The 16337-nt window shown below is 38.1% G+C and overlaps 1 protein-coding gene across 1 annotated transcript in view; it reads right to left on the bottom strand.

Moving 5' to 3' along the window:
• The window catches only part of lyst (lysosomal trafficking regulator), a 145556-nt gene that overhangs the window by 97670 nt on the left and 31549 nt on the right, over positions 1-16337 (bottom strand).

Here is a 16337-nt window from a genome sequence, read left to right as displayed (position 1 = left end):
GACTGATAATTGTATTGCATCTGTAAATATTCTCTAAATGTGTGTATATTTGTATATATGTGTAAATCTATAGTCAGATCTCTCCAGTTCATACACAGATGCAGTGTGTGTATTTGAATCAGATGATGGATGTTTTTGTCAGTGAAATGATCGGCTCTGTCTACAACTAGACCCAAAGTGAACACAGACTATCAACAGGATCCAAATGACACCAAAGAACCAAAAAGAACAAGAAGAACATGGACACACAATGATCTAGAACAACTACAGTGGATCAACACATGGAAAAGACAGGAAAGGTTATTTATATAAACTCAGAAAGTTTCATTATGAACATTTACAGTTGTTTTTCATAATAAATATGATTTTAAAAAATCAATTCAGTTTATTTAGTTTTAAGCATTTATTACATATAATAATGATAATTAATGGAAAGATACTGAAAGTTAAGTTCTTCCTGACAAAAGGGGCAAAAGAATTGGCAAAAAAGACATTTTCTGACACTTTTATTACAAAAACATCAATAAATCTAGGCCTGTTCTAATGGGAGTCCTTATAGGTTTAAAGTAAGAATTTGGTCCTGCAACAAGAACAGAAATATGAGGATAAAAGTAGGATCGAAAATATTCACATCAGTCGATAAATCATCTTCTCTTTCAGGTTAAAGGCTGATTTTTGGTTCTGAGTGAAAGATGAAGAAACCAGATGGTTGTTTTCGGTGTTAAATTAGGATCTAAGGACAGAATGAGATGAAAATTATGTAAAAGCCAAAGATAAAACACAACAATGTACATTTAAAAAGAGAAGAGAAAATGTTGAATAGAATAGAAAAAAAATGGGTGCAATGGTGTAAAAGACGCAACAAGACAAAATAAGGAAGAAAATGATGTGAAAGTTCGAGTTCATGTTTTGACTTTGTCGAGTTCTTATTCGACAAGAAATAAGCATAAAAAGACAAAAACAGAACACACCTGCAGACTCTGATTCCTACGTTAATAATTGTCACAGTTCGAGTCAAATATGAGCGAAAATTGTAGAAAAGCATACGTTACATAACTCAAAAAAGATAAAAAATAAGAGGAAAAACAACATCACAAATGCAGTAAACCCAGACGTACAAGTAAAAATGAGTCAAACACATCAGACACAACGTTCCAATGAACACCTGTGGCCTCTGAGATTGTCATTTATGGTCTGGTTCCTTCATTTTATTGATTTTTCTTGGTTCTAATCTTATAGAATCGAATTTACTTCATCTATGAGCAGATCTGTTTCAGGTTTCTTCTGGATAATGTCTAAATATTGCATGAAATCTCAGTCCAGAACAGTATCAGATTCATAAAGTCAACTAAACTCTGTGGACAAAAACCAAGTGGAAAATTACACCCATGGAAGTAAAACAATTCAGATCAAGTGTTTGAATGTTTACAACCATATTTATTTTTGGTTAATTGAGTTTTTAGTTAACGTAATACAGTCTATTGTTTACCATAAATCTTAATCTTGTCTGAACATAATAATTAACTAAACATATGACTTTAAACAGGACATTAGTGGCTCTTACTGGCATTTGAGTTTTAGTTTTTACTCCAGTTCATATTATTGGAGTCTAGAGGTCCAACATTTTATAGAAAAACATGATTCTTGACTATTTTATATTCATATATGTGTTAAAGAAAAGTGTAAAAGCATGTAAAATCCAAAAGACTGTAAACCAGGGGTGTCCAATATATGGTACGTGGACCAAAACCAGCCCTCCAAAGGGTCCGATCAGGCTTATGAGTTGAATTTGTAAAGTACAAATATTACACAAAAGACAGTGGAGTTGTGGAGACCATAAAGTGAAGCCCTTACTGCCTAAATCGATTTACTAGTGCTGTCAAACCATTAAAATTTTTAATCAGATTACTCAAGATTAGGGATGGTAATCAATAAGAATTTAACGATTCCGATTCCATTATCGATTTTGCTTATCGATCTGATATTGATTATCGATTCTCATTGGGTGAGGGAAAAAAAAGAGTACAAACAGGTGTTTGCATTAACTGTCTTTTATATTTCCATCTGCACAGAAAATATAGCATATACAGTATGTACAAATAATAAGAACAGATGACACCGGGCCCGGTTTGGGGGGGTGTACAGTGAAAGTGAAACTAAAGAATCTTTACTAATTCCTCTATTGCTGCATTTCTACTACATGGAACTGGTTCGACTCGGCCCGTGTCCCATTGTTGTTCACCTCATTTCCTTTCCCCTACCTTCGGAAACGTGTATTTGAGGGGGTATGACATTTGTTGCCTGCAGCGGAACCAGAACTGGGCCCGGATGACAGCCTGGTGTTCGCTCTGCCGCTAGATTCACAAGTGCCGTTAAGAAGAGAATCAACTGAATCACATGCTGTGGACAAATGTTTGAGCAGATTGGAGGGATTCCACCCTTTTGAAGAAATGGAAGCTTTGACAGTGTTCAACTGGACCTGGTGTGGTCTGTTTGCACCTGGTGTGGTCTGTTTGCACCTGGTGTGGTCTGTTTGCACCTGGTGTGGTCTGTTTGGACCTGGTGTGGTCTGTTTGCACCTGGTGTGGTCTGTTTGGACCTGGTGTGGTCTGTTTGGACCTGGTGTGGTCTGTTTGGACCTGCTGTCCTCTGTTCAGACTGTTTCTGCCTCAGCGCCATGTTGGTTATGTTCTGACCAAAACAATGCAGCGTGCGTGTGACGTCATCGCGCATGCACAACGAAGGCAGAATCGTTAAGCAGGCAGGCAAACAATTCCAAGGAATCGAGCTACTGGGAATCGGTTCTCAAAAAGAACCGGTTCTCGATTCCCATCCCTACCCATGATGATAGATTAATCCGTGTTAATGCGTTAATTTGGACAGCCCTAGTATTTACAGTTGTATATAAATAAATGCTTTATGTTGTTACTGTCAAGCAGATGCTAAATTAAGTGCAGATTTGTCCATTTGAATAAAACACATACAATAATTATGATGGAAATTAGTCACATTAGGCAGAATTATCATAATCGTAATTAAACAAGTTTTCCGGGCTCAATTATGTACATTATTTTATTTTATTTTATTTTGCTCATCACCAAATACATGGTATGAAGCACAAACATTACATCATAACAGAAAAAATTATATGCATTCAATAAAACAAAATTCACTGAAAAAGAGGTAAAACCCTTTTCAAAAAGGTGCCTAATTTATTTATTTATTGTTTTTGTCGTTCGGACTGGGGAAGAATTACAAGTTTATACATTGATGGATGCTGTGAGTAGTATTTTGGCAAATACTTTTGCCTAAATTCAACAACCCTGTACATTAAAATAAAACATGGAATTCGTCTCCATGACTCATTGATGCTACTATTGATTAACAAAACAAAACAAAAATGATCCAAAGATTAGAAGAATGTCATAAAATAAATAACAGCACCACGTTACAGAAACTGTTGAATACTGAGGCAAAGTCCAAGGGGTTAAATGCTCTATTTTTCAGTTCCAGATGCCTGTTATTACATGTTTTGTGTATTTGCAGATTCACTGTGATCTCTAAGCTTAAATACACATGTGTAAATGATAAACTGTGACAGAATATTGGAAAAATTACACATTTTCTTAAGAAATTTCATGTTGTTCATGGATGTTAGTTTGTGAATGTAAACATTTTGGCACGTAAAGACAAAAATGTGGGGTTGTCATTATTTATAAGTAATTATTTAACTGTTCCGGCCCATTTGAGTCTGAACTGGGCTGAATGTGGACCCTTTGACACTTCTGCTGTAAACAAACTGCATCCATTCAATCTGGAAAGGGACCGACCGACCGACCGACCGACCGACCGACCGACAGACCGACAGACCGACAGACAGATACTTTATTGATCCCAAGGGAAATTGAAGAAGCAGCAGAACAAGGTGGTCATGTAAACAATAAACCAGGCCCCTGACAGGAGTAGAACCAACTGTGGATCAGTCACATGTTCATGAATCAAACTGGACCAAAGTCAACGACACCTTCAGGTTCATCTTTAAGACTCAGTCCATCGTTCACTGTTCCATGCCCACTGCCTTAAAAGGACAAATCCAACATGAATCTAAGACAGAACGGAGACAGTCCTGGTTCTTCCACACACTTAAACATGTCTATTTTTTCACTCAGATGGACTTAAAACACCATCAAACGTCCCCCAGTGGATCTAGTCTGAGACAGGATTAAAAGGGTGGTTTTTCTCACCGATTGCGCCTGAACTCGTGGTCCGTCCGCTCATGGTGAACGTGCTTCAGCTCTGCCGGCTCTATCTGCATACCTCCTCACACGACTGCTGACTGAATTTTCTGTTCTGCAGCGAAAATTCCATTAAATTGGAATTTCAAATGGAAGCTTTCCAGATTCGCAGCACATCAGCGTATCACATGAAAGCATGTGCTGTCACATGGCGAAGGGACGGGCCTTCCCAACACTGACGAGCCCCCGATGACCCACGGAAGACCTCGGTGTCCACCTCCATTCACAGTCACTGCCTTTGTTTTCTGCACTACAACCACGGTTTGGGGGATTTCTTTAAAACCACTGAACATCCCATTAAAATTACAGACAAGCGCAGTGGGTTTGTAGAGGATGGACGTTAATGACACTGATGATGATTTTAGAAATATCTGAACTCAAGAAGTCACTGAAAAACCCTGAATATTTACTTTAACTGTCATAATCAATAACTACCATAACATTAGCCTCATAGAATAACTGCACAAAAAGGTACAGAACCAAATTACTTCGATATCACAATATGTATTTTTACATATATGTGTTATTGTAATATATGTTTATGTAAATCATATTATATTTGTTCATAATAATATAAAGCCAGAAACCTAATTATTTAATAATAAGTATCAGACATATTATAACATATAGTATAGATATGCTTAGACTGGGAAGGTTATTACTGTTATTAATTACATAAGGAGAAGGGGTGGAGTTTATAAGTTGTACTTCTTCTCACTCCTTTTCGAATATGTATTATATGTCTTATGTTTAAGTGTTTTGTTTATTTATTTTCTTCTGTTTTGACATTTATATTCAAAATAAATACATCAATCAATCAAAAACAATCTGACCAAAAATATGACTAAGGTAACTAGGCTATGAGGCGACCAATAATGTATTTATTTCTAAAGACAGTGATGTTTAAATCTATAAATATCAGGGAGAAGATGTGAAACACAACAAACCAACGGTGACAAAAACCACCAACAAATTACTGCCAGCAGTCGATCAAAATTACACTGTCTTATAACCTTCTCATGCTGCATCAGCTGATAGTTTACATTTAATATCTGTTAGCTTAGCTTTGCTAGCTTAGCTCTGTTCGTCAAATCATTATACATTTAGAATAGTTTTATATAGAATTAATGTTCCACTCTCTGATCAGCAGGGGGTGGTCTAGTTCCAGAACACACTTAAACCACCAATGAAACGCTATGTATCCACAGACGGTATCAGAATAAATAAATAAAAGAAAAGACAGTAACTACAATAAAAGGTGGATATAATGAAACTAAAAGATGCTAAACCCAACTAAAGGATGGTTAAACTAAAGTATAGTAAAACCAAACTAAGAGATGGTTTTAACAGATGAAAACTTGGTAAAACTAGTATAAAACACAGTAAAACTAAACTAAAGGATGTTAAAACAGACTAAAATTTGGTAAAAACAAGTCTAAACAATTGTAAAACCAAACTATTTGATGTTTATTCCAGGCTTAAAGGTGGTGAAAGTCGACTATAGTGTAATAAAATAAAACTAAGAGATGGTTTTAACTGATGAAAACTTGGAAAACTAGTATAAAAAAAAAAAAACAGTAAAACTGAACTAAAAGGTGAATAAATAAATAAACCTATTTGTTACCACATCTGTATTAAAGTTTCATTGCGTTTTCTTCTTCAAACTAAAACTCACAGACACTTATTTAAACAGCGGCTAAAATAACACTGTCTTATAAAGTCGATGTGCTACGTTGGCAGATAGTTAACATTATAGCTCTGTTAGCTTAGCTCTGTTAGCTTAGCTCTGTTTTTAGACTGAAAACAGCCACAATAAAACCACTAATCACCTCTGTTTTCTGTACGGTTTGTGTCTTCAATAGTTTAATCTGAACTGTCGATCAACAAACTGCAACTTAGCAACAATAAGAACATCCCATAATAACTTTATACCTTCATAGCTCCCACCTGTGTAGAGGAAATGCTAACATTTACCATCAGACTCCATTCTTTACATTTACAGCTGAATCCAGTGGAGAAAACTATGACTCTGCTTTTATCAGTTCTTTTCTTGGACTCTGAAACTGTTATTAGTTTTCATCATCATGACAGACTCATGACTCCCTCTAGTGGACAGTAGGGCTGGGTATCATGGCCAATTTCCATAATCGATTCGATTTTGATTCATAAGGTTCTGAATCAATTAATCACGATTCGATTTGATTCGATTCAATATCAATTCGATTCAGTATTAATTGACTGATTCAAAGTAATTTAGTGAAACCAAAGTACAATTTTGAGTTGTAACCTGATTATTTGAGTACCGCAGTCATGCAACACACCAATACTGGTGTCAATATTGATATTAGAAAGGAAATAAATATGACGTTTCAGCAGTAAGTAGCTGAATCTGCTCTTAAATAATGAACGGGACAGAAACATTGCCATGTTTGTGCAGTGGTTCAGAACGGACTTCTTTGTCATCTTTATTCTGTTTTATGGCTGGAGGCTTCTACTCACTGGGGGTGGGGGGTGGGGGTGCTCCATGATTGTTGGTCGGAGCGGAGCGGGGCTGGGGGGTGTGTACGCTATGTGAATGTTGGTTGGGGTGCAGTGGGGGGGGGGGGGGGGGGGGGCGTAGCAGTCGGACATTGCCGCTTTACTATTCCTCTAACTCCATACTCAGCCATAGGTGATAGTATGGATCCAAGTTATTATTCCAAGAACGACCGGGTTCCACAACTCGCTGGGTGGCCACTTCCTTCACACTGCAGGTTCGACTTTGAGGCCAGGTGGAGGGGGAGGAGGGGTTTTCCTCACCCTTCCTCTGCGTCTTTTCTGCGTCAGAGCCGTCTTGAGTGAGACCAAGTCTTCCCCAGGGGTTCGCAAGACGGAGCCGCCCGCAGTTCCGCGTACTCCCGGTCCTGCTCTGAAAAATCGATCTCATCCACTATTATTCGATTACGCAAAATTAAAATGAGATCGATCTAAGATATATTAAATCGATTTTTTTACCCAGCCCTAGTGGACAGAAACACTCGCAACAACATGAATTCAGTTCACATACGTCAACATCTTCAACATGACGTCACAGTTGAATTTATGGTTTTCTTAATTTCAAAACCAAGTAAATATAAAATAAATGTGAGAACCTAAAACACAACCAGATTTGTCCAGATTTGTTTGTTTAATGGCTGCAGTTGGTCTGAATTGGACGTAATTTGGCTTTTATCATGTTTATTTACTCTGGCGTTTATATATAAAATATAACATAGTAGAACATGGAGCTTCTTTAAGAGCTGATTTTAATTCTGAAACCAGACGTTAAATTATTCATAAAATGATGAAACCAGACAAAAACATACCTGCAGTCTGTAATTTTGTGCTTTCCATGTTAATTTTCTTTAATTAAATAGTGTGAAATTTCAATCTGAGTTCACAAGATAAAATGTGTGAAAGACATTTTTTGTGTAGAATCTAAAAAAGACTGATTATATTTTACTATTATCTTATTATTATCTTTGTGTTGTTATTTTGTATTGTAGCATAATGGTAACACCTGCCCTGTAAATGACATCTGATGCTGTAGGTAGAACATCCAACACTATTATAATGAAACCAGTTCTTATTCAAATGTGTTTGGATTTTCCTCATGTGACTTTTACGCCCGCAGTGTTTGGAGTCACACTTTATCCTCAAACAATGTTCATGTGAGGTGTTTATGTAGGTCAGGGATCTGCGGGGTGTTCAGATCTTATCTCCGTGTGCATTCCTGATCCACATCCACAAAAACACGACTGTCTTCATCTGCCTCCGAGACAATTAGGATTCAAGAAGAGAAACGGTGTTAACCCTTCAATATCGTACAGGTCCTTCTAATCACCAACAGCACATAATCAGCACTAGGGATGTCATGAGAACCCATACGTATGATACCATTCGATACTACGATGAACAAAAAAAAACGTCGATACTCATTTTTTTAAGGATCGGTACCATCGGAAGGCTACTACTCTACCAGAATTGATGTGGTCAGTACGCGCCGACAGTACACATACAACAGGTACAGGAACTACTGAAAGAAAGGACACAGCTGCAGCTAAAGCTCCGCCTCCTCTAAGGGACAAAAAAGAACCAAATGTCATGTGTGGAAGTATTTCCGGTAGACGACCACGACACGGTTATGGACACATAAGCTACTGTGTAAGCACCGCCACCGTGAAATTCAAACAAAGGGGCAGGGGGGTACCACGAACCTATCAAAGCACCTTGGAGACAGACACCCAGATCTGTTCAAAGGATTCAAGGTGAGTTCTGTTCTTCAGCTTTAAACATCTGACATGTGATACCATCAGGGCTCCACATTGGTACTGGTCCGATGGTTCGATACAGTTTTATACAGTCTGGCCCATTTGGACAACTGCCGATACCAAATGTTGACAATAAGAAACTACAACAGTGGTCACTAACAGGCGGACCGCGGTCCAGACCACACCAAGTCCAAACAGATCACACCAGGTCTAACCAGACCACACCAAGTCCAAACAGATCACACCAGGTCTAAACAGACCACACCAAGTCCAAACAGATCACACCAATCTAAACAGACCACACCAAGTCCAAACAGATCACACCAGGTCTAAACAGATCACACCAAGTCCAAACAGATCACACCAGGTCTAAACAGACCACACCAAGTCCAAACAGACCACACCAAGTCCAAACAGACCACACCAGGTCTAAACAGACCACACCAGGTTCAAACAGACCACACCAAGTCCAAACAGACCACACCAGGTCTAACCAGACCACACCAAGTCCAAACAGATCACACCAGGTCTAAACAGACTACACCAGGTTCAAACAGACCACACCAAGTCCAAACAGACTACACCAGGTCTAACCAGACCACACCAAGTCCAAACAGATCACACTAGGTCTAACCAGACCACACCAAGTCCAAACAGATCACACAGGTCTAACCAGACCACACCAAGTCCAAACAGATCACACCAGGTCTAAACAGACCACACCAAGTCCAAACAGACCACACCAGGTCCAAACAGACCACACCAGGTTCAAACAGACCACACAAGGTCCACTGGAACACTGTCCAGACTTCCATTTCTTCAGAAGGGTGGAATCCCTCCAATCTGCTCAAACATTTGTCCACAGCATGTGATTCATTGACAGGAATGTCACATATTTGATGCGCTACTTAGCGATGCTTGTGAATGTAGTGGCAGAGTGAACACCGGACCCAGTTCCGGTTCCGGTGCGGACACAAACGTCGAACCCCCTCAAATACAAGTTTCTGAAGGAAGGGAAAAGGAAATGAGGTGCACAACAGGAGACGAGCCGAGTGGAATCAGTTCCATGTAGTGGAAATGCAGCAATAGAGGAATTAGTAAAGAGTCTTAAGTTTCACTTTCACCCCCCCCCCCCCCCCCCCCCCCCCCCCGCCCCAACCAAGCCCTGCGTCATTTGTTATTATTATTCGTTCATACTGTATATGTTATATTTTCTGTGCAGATGGAAATATAAAAGACAGTTCATGCAAACACACCCATTTGTACTCTTTTATTCCCTCACCCGATGAGAAGGAGGAAGGAATCGTATCGATAAGCAAAATCGATAATGGAATCAGAATTGTTAAATTCTTATCGATTCCCATCCCTAGCTGGTGGAGCGCTTCTATTATATTTAGTGGTATCGGTATCGATTCCTGAATCTTTGGTATCGTGACATCCCTAATCAGCACAGAGGAGGAATAATGACACAATGTTTAGGTAATGTCTACGTCCACAGTACTGAGGCACCAAATATGGGTGTGTCTATTTCCACAGAGCCAATTAGATGTTCTCATTTGTCCTGTTCCAATCAGTAGTAAGGACATGTTGTTGTCCCAGATCCAGTCATGGACACTGTTCCATGAACTCATTGTCCTCTTGTTGCCATAGTAACTGTGGTCATATATGGAGTATATGGCCCCCTCCATACACACCACAACCAAACTAGAAGCACTCGGAGAGCGCAGACCTCCGCCAAGGCTGATCAGTGCCCCCCCCCCCCCGTGGGCCCCCCCACGCCAAGGAGGTTATGTTTTTGCCAGGGTTTGTTTGTTTGTTTGTTTGTTTGTCTGTCTGTTTGTCTGTCCGTTAGTGTGCAACATAACTCAAAAAGTTATGGACAGATTTTGATGAAATTTTCAGGGTTTGTTGGAAATGGGCCCCCCCGTGGGCCCCCCCACCCCCGATCACCACCAAAATTTAATCATTTCTTCCTTATCCCATTTCCAACAAACCCTGAAAATTTCATCCAAATCTGTCCATAACTTTTTGAGTTATGTTGCACACTAACGGACAGACAAACAAACAGACAAACAAACAAACAAACCCTGGCAAAAACATAACCTCCTTGGCGGAGGTAACTATGTCAGTCCACTACAGTTTACTACGGGTTGAGTCTTTGTTCACATGACACCGGCGTTGTCGGTGCCTGAAACGGTATTTTTGTCGAATGGGTCCCAGAGTGTAAACACGTCCCAGCTCCGCCCTGGTGTTGGCGTATGAACAGGACCAACGCCACTGTATGGAAACCATGACAACCATAGGACCATGTGACCAGAAGAAGAAAACCCCAGGTGGAACCTCCTGCACATGCTCAGTGCATTCTTCTGTGGTTTGAGTGTATCCTGCCATCGGCTCTGTCTGTGTTTGTGTACAGCGCCATATATAATAAGTATCAGTCATATTATAGTATATAGTATCTATATGCTTAGACAAGGAGGATTATTACTGTTACTAATTATTTAAGGAGAAGGGGTGGAGTTTATAAGTTATGCTTCTTCTCACTCCTTTTTGAATACATATTATATGTCTTATGTTGAAGTGTTTTATTTATCTTCTTCCGTTTTGCCATTCATATTCAAAATAAATACAACAATCAATCAATACGTATTACACCAATTGAACCCAGTTTTCCCATTTCCACCTGGATGCAGATATTTATGGAAACCATACGTGAATGGATGACAAACTGTTAGAATCCACTAAAGACAAATACCAGAAGCATTGTTGTCTACACAGGATAGAACCAGAGTGCTGAATGACTCTGTGGTAACAGACACATGACAAAGGTAGCCCAACAGGACTGAGGACGGAGACACTTCCAACTGTTTTACATACAGTTCGGTTTTAACTTTTTGAACACTTTTTTCTATTTCATCGACTTGAGCCATAAATAAAAATACCAAACACTCAATAACTGTCATTTTAACTCTTAAAATGCCATGTTCATTACTCTGATGTAAAAAACCCCCCACAATTTTCTCTCTCAATATTCTACATAAAAAATTTGTTTTTGTTTTTGTTTTTCATCCTGTCATATGTCACTGATTAAGACCAACATTGGTTCATATACATTATTATTTTTGTGTGCTAGGTCAAATGTTAAATGCTAAAATGTGCCAATGCATATGTTTTTACTCATTGAATGACTGACTTTACACATTGACTGGTTCAACATCCACCAGGATTCAACTGTTAAAGGTTCAATGTGTGATGTTTAGTGACATCTACTGGTGGAGTTGTACATCACAGCGCAATACACAACACACAATATACACTATACAACACACAGCACACAACAACACACAACAGACAGGACACAGTGATTAACACACAGCATGCAACGCAACAACATACCATAACCCAGGGTGCCTTCACACTGGTTTCACTGTTATATCGATAAGGTCAACCAACTACTGATTAAAGGATTAATCGATCATTTGCATCCCTACTGTGGTTTGGCTCTTTGTCCCCCTGTGCAACCCCTCCAGCAGGTAGAAGCATTTAAGTTTCTACATAAGTGTTATGTCCTGTTTTTTTATGTTCAGATTGTAGTAGGGCTGCACGATTAATCGATTTTAAATCGAAATCGGATTTTTTAATTAGGACGATTTATAAAAAAGGGAAATCGTAAAATCGATTTCATCTCTCTCGTGCCTGCGGGCCATGCGCTTGTGGGCTCCCGTAGGCTCCTCCTCCTATCAGTGACAGCGGTCTGTCACAGAACTCCGTGCAATGGCCGGACTTTAAATGTGTTCATGAGCCCGCAGTACTTATAGCAATGTAAGCCGTGGCTTCACGCACGGATCCCGCAACTGAAACAGAACTGCATGCGGATCACTCATCTTCCGTTGTCCCCGATCCGTACCGTACTGTCTTCTTCCGATCCGGGTCCGGGTCACGGGGTCATCAGCCTCAACAGAGGAGCCCAGACAGCCCTGTGCCCACACACATCCACCCGCTCCAGGATAGAATCCCTCCAGCGTGTCCTGGGTCAGTCTATTCCACGCACGGATCCCTCAGTTTAAACAGAACCACATGTGGATCACTTATATTAACCTGGTCCACGCACGCACGACTGATGCCTGTCACTGACTTACATTGGTATCACTTCTGTGGGCCCAGATGCCCAGGAAAAAAAATAAAAATAAATAAAATTTTAAAAAAAACAACAACAACAACAACACACACACACATATATATATATATATAAAAAAATTTAAATAATTAATTTAGTCCTCTTACTTGCTAAATTTTTCATTCACAAATGTAAGTTCTGTAACACAAAAACAAATATTATTTATTTTTTTAAAGATGTTGAACTTTATTTAAAGCTGTTAGATAAATCTGGAAACAAAAAGGCTATAAAAAACATAAGTATTTGCTCTGATTTGGACATTGTATTATAGTGTATCCCCCCTGGCAAACTTATGTTATTTTCTTGTTGCATACATTGTTTGTATACTCTATTTCATTCAATAAAGATTTAATTAAGAAAAAATAAACTTCTGGGGGTTCATCACGTGATACCATCACAGATTTGAGATCAGAGCAGTGCCTTGCATTGTTGGCTGCTCACGAAAACAACATGCTGACTTCTGTTGTCTTTTGTAGTTTTACCCAAAAATCGAAATCAAAATCGAAAATCGAGTTTTTAGAGGAAAAAAATCGGGATTTTTTTTTTGCCAAAATCGTGCAGCCCTAGATTGTAGATTTAAAGTCAGTGATGGATAATATTCACAAACTGGATCTGATTCTACAGCAACTGGACGGATCAGAGGAATAAAGGCCCATGACATTTTACAAACCATAAGTATTGACAGAACGTCTTCGATTACACTCAGTGCTGACTATCAGGCTTCACTTCCATGACTGATGGAACGTCAGCTCCAGTTTTGTGGTTAAATGTGGGTTCAGACCAGACTAAAGCCTCATTAAGCCTGTCAGTCCTGGATTTACGAGGTGTACTTCAACGCAACACACAGAACACGGACGTTTCCAAGGTGACCTGAACGCGACACAAACGGGAACAGAATGAGCTCATCAGTAAATTCAACTAAACTCAGACCAGACTCTCGTGGTCGTTCATCCACATTAGTCCAAACTTTAACTGAGTTTTCAGAAGAAATGCTAATTAATGCTCGTTTCCATCCAACTGCTGTTCGGTGCAATATTAACAACTGCTTCTTTATCCTGGTTCTGTTGGAGACTTTCATCCAGTAACATCTGATCTGATTTTTTATCTCTTGTATTTTTGCACCAAGGATTGGATCAAGTGCAATAACAACATAGACTCTATTCTATTCTATTCTATGAATGCACCAGTTTATTGATAATGGCCAATATTAAATACATCTTTTCATAGATGTTAGTGTCATATTTTTGTCTTGTTATATTAAAGGTTTTTACGGCAAGGCAAGGCAAGGCAAGGCAAGGCAAGGCAAGGCAAGGCAAGGCAAGGCAAGGCAAGATAAGATAAGATAAGATAAGATAAGATAAGATAAGATAAGATAAGATAAGATAAGATAAGATAAGATAAGATAAGATAAGATAAGATAAGATAAGATAAGATAAGATACAGTAAAGTAAGATAAGTGTATTTGCCATTTGTACACGTTCAGGTACACAGTGGAGATAAATACCAACAAAAACACAATAAATCAACAGAAAGTAACATCTGCAACAGCCAAAAAGTCATTTTAAATACTGTATTTATATATTATTATAATAGAATATATAATAACACTACAACAATCAACTATGCAATCTACTTACTGCAATAATCTGTTTACATTTTGGTCATTTCTCCTCCTCTACGTTTTTAGCTTACCGGCCGACAGGCCATAAGCTATTGTCGTCATGTGGCGTTCGTCGTCGTCCGTCATCCGTTACAAAAATTTCAATCGTCTTCTTCTCTGAAATTACACTTCCGATTGACTTCAAACTTGGTATACAGCTTCTGTATGATGATGCCAACAAAAGTTAGTGAAATTATTTGGATCCAGATCTGATTCTGGATTTGGTGCGACTTTGAAAAATTTCCCCATTATAAGTGATAGGAAGTGGATGGATGCAATAACTCAGTAAATATAAATGATATCCAGAGTAAATTTCTACAGTCCAGCCCTGATGGGGAGATGACCCAAACATAATGTCCACATGCTGATCAGGATCTTCTTCTGGATCCGGGAACTGACGGAAAATTTAACATGGGCTCTTATGGAGAAACAATTTCCATCATCTTCTTCTCCCAAACTCCAGTTCTGATTGACTTCAAACTTGGTATACAGCTTCTGTATGATGATGTCAACACAAGGGATTGAAATTATTTGGATCCGGATCTGATTCTGGATTTGGTGCGACTTTGAAAAATGTTCCCATTATAACAGATAGGAAGTGGATTGATCCAATAAATCAGTATTAATGATATCAAGTTGGAATTTGAATTTTTACACATCTGATTGGAATATGAACAAAACATGGGCTATTTCTGTAATAGAATAAATACACATAACTGGGTGATAATAAATGGTATCTGGATACATTTCCCAAAGCTTTTAATTTGGCCAGTAAGCTACAGGGCCATTGGTCCTATTTTTTTATTTATTACTATTATTATCTGCACTTGTATTCTATTTTAAATGTGTGTTTTCCTTTTTTTTTTTTTTTTTAAATGTGTGAGTTTTTAATCTCAAGTAATAAAAAAAACAATAATGATTTAAAAAATGACAAAATAATAAATGTGACCAAAAAAAGCGAATAAAAACCTCTAAAATTATGTTTAAAAAAATTAAATAAGCAAAAAAAAAAAAAAAACAGCCAAAATGATCAATAAAATTAGCAAAAATTTTAAATAAATCAACTGATAAAAGGAACAAAATAAGCCACAAATTTAAAAAAAAAAAAAAAAATTAAAGACAAACTATAAAATGAGCCACAAAATGAACAAAAGCAAACAAAATACCAAGTAAAATGAACAAAATGAATAAAAAGGAACACAATTATGTTGTAAAACCCATGGAGTTTGATCTGTGACACTTTATGTTCAATTATTGATCGATTTTTACTAATTAAGTCACTTTCTTACATTTTCTCTGTTTTTTATCAAATAAACCTCAACTTTAATCTGAGTTTTTCTGAACATTTCCATGATCAGTGAATTAAATATTGGAAAATACCTGATTTTCACATGAAAAAATGAAAAATATAGAGAACAATATTATAATAAATGTTGAAAAATCACCATTAACTTAAGAAAGGTTAAATGGAAAAATATTAATTTGTGAACTGACATAAAAGTAACTCTGGGTCTTTAAGGGTTAATCCTGTACCTTAAATCTGAACTCATATTGGCATTTCTGTAATTAATACCTCATATTATTGGACTATTTCAGGTGTTTTATTCTCTGTCGGGACCTAAAATGCAGCTTTTACAAGAGTCACCCAAAATGAAAATGTCCCATTTATAGAAAAAGGAAGGTGGACTTTAATTTTATTTGTCTTTAAATAAATCCACTGTTTAATTTAGAGCTCAAACCTGGGCCACATCGTGGGCTCTGAGCCGAGGAAAAGCGTCGTTCAACGAATGCTAATGCACTCACTTAATTCCAGGTAGAGTGTGTTGGATTTAGTCAAACAGAGCAGAACACAAACAACAGGCACTCGACGTGGCAAATGTCCCACCGTTCTGCTCATCAGTATGGAAATGTATTCA

The sequence above is a fragment of the Sphaeramia orbicularis genome, chromosome 15, assembly GCF_902148855.1.
Source record: "Sphaeramia orbicularis chromosome 15, fSphaOr1.1, whole genome shotgun sequence".
Lineage (NCBI taxonomy): Eukaryota > Metazoa > Chordata > Actinopteri > Kurtiformes > Apogonidae > Sphaeramia > Sphaeramia orbicularis.
This window is presented reverse-complemented; position numbering and strand designations above follow the sequence as displayed.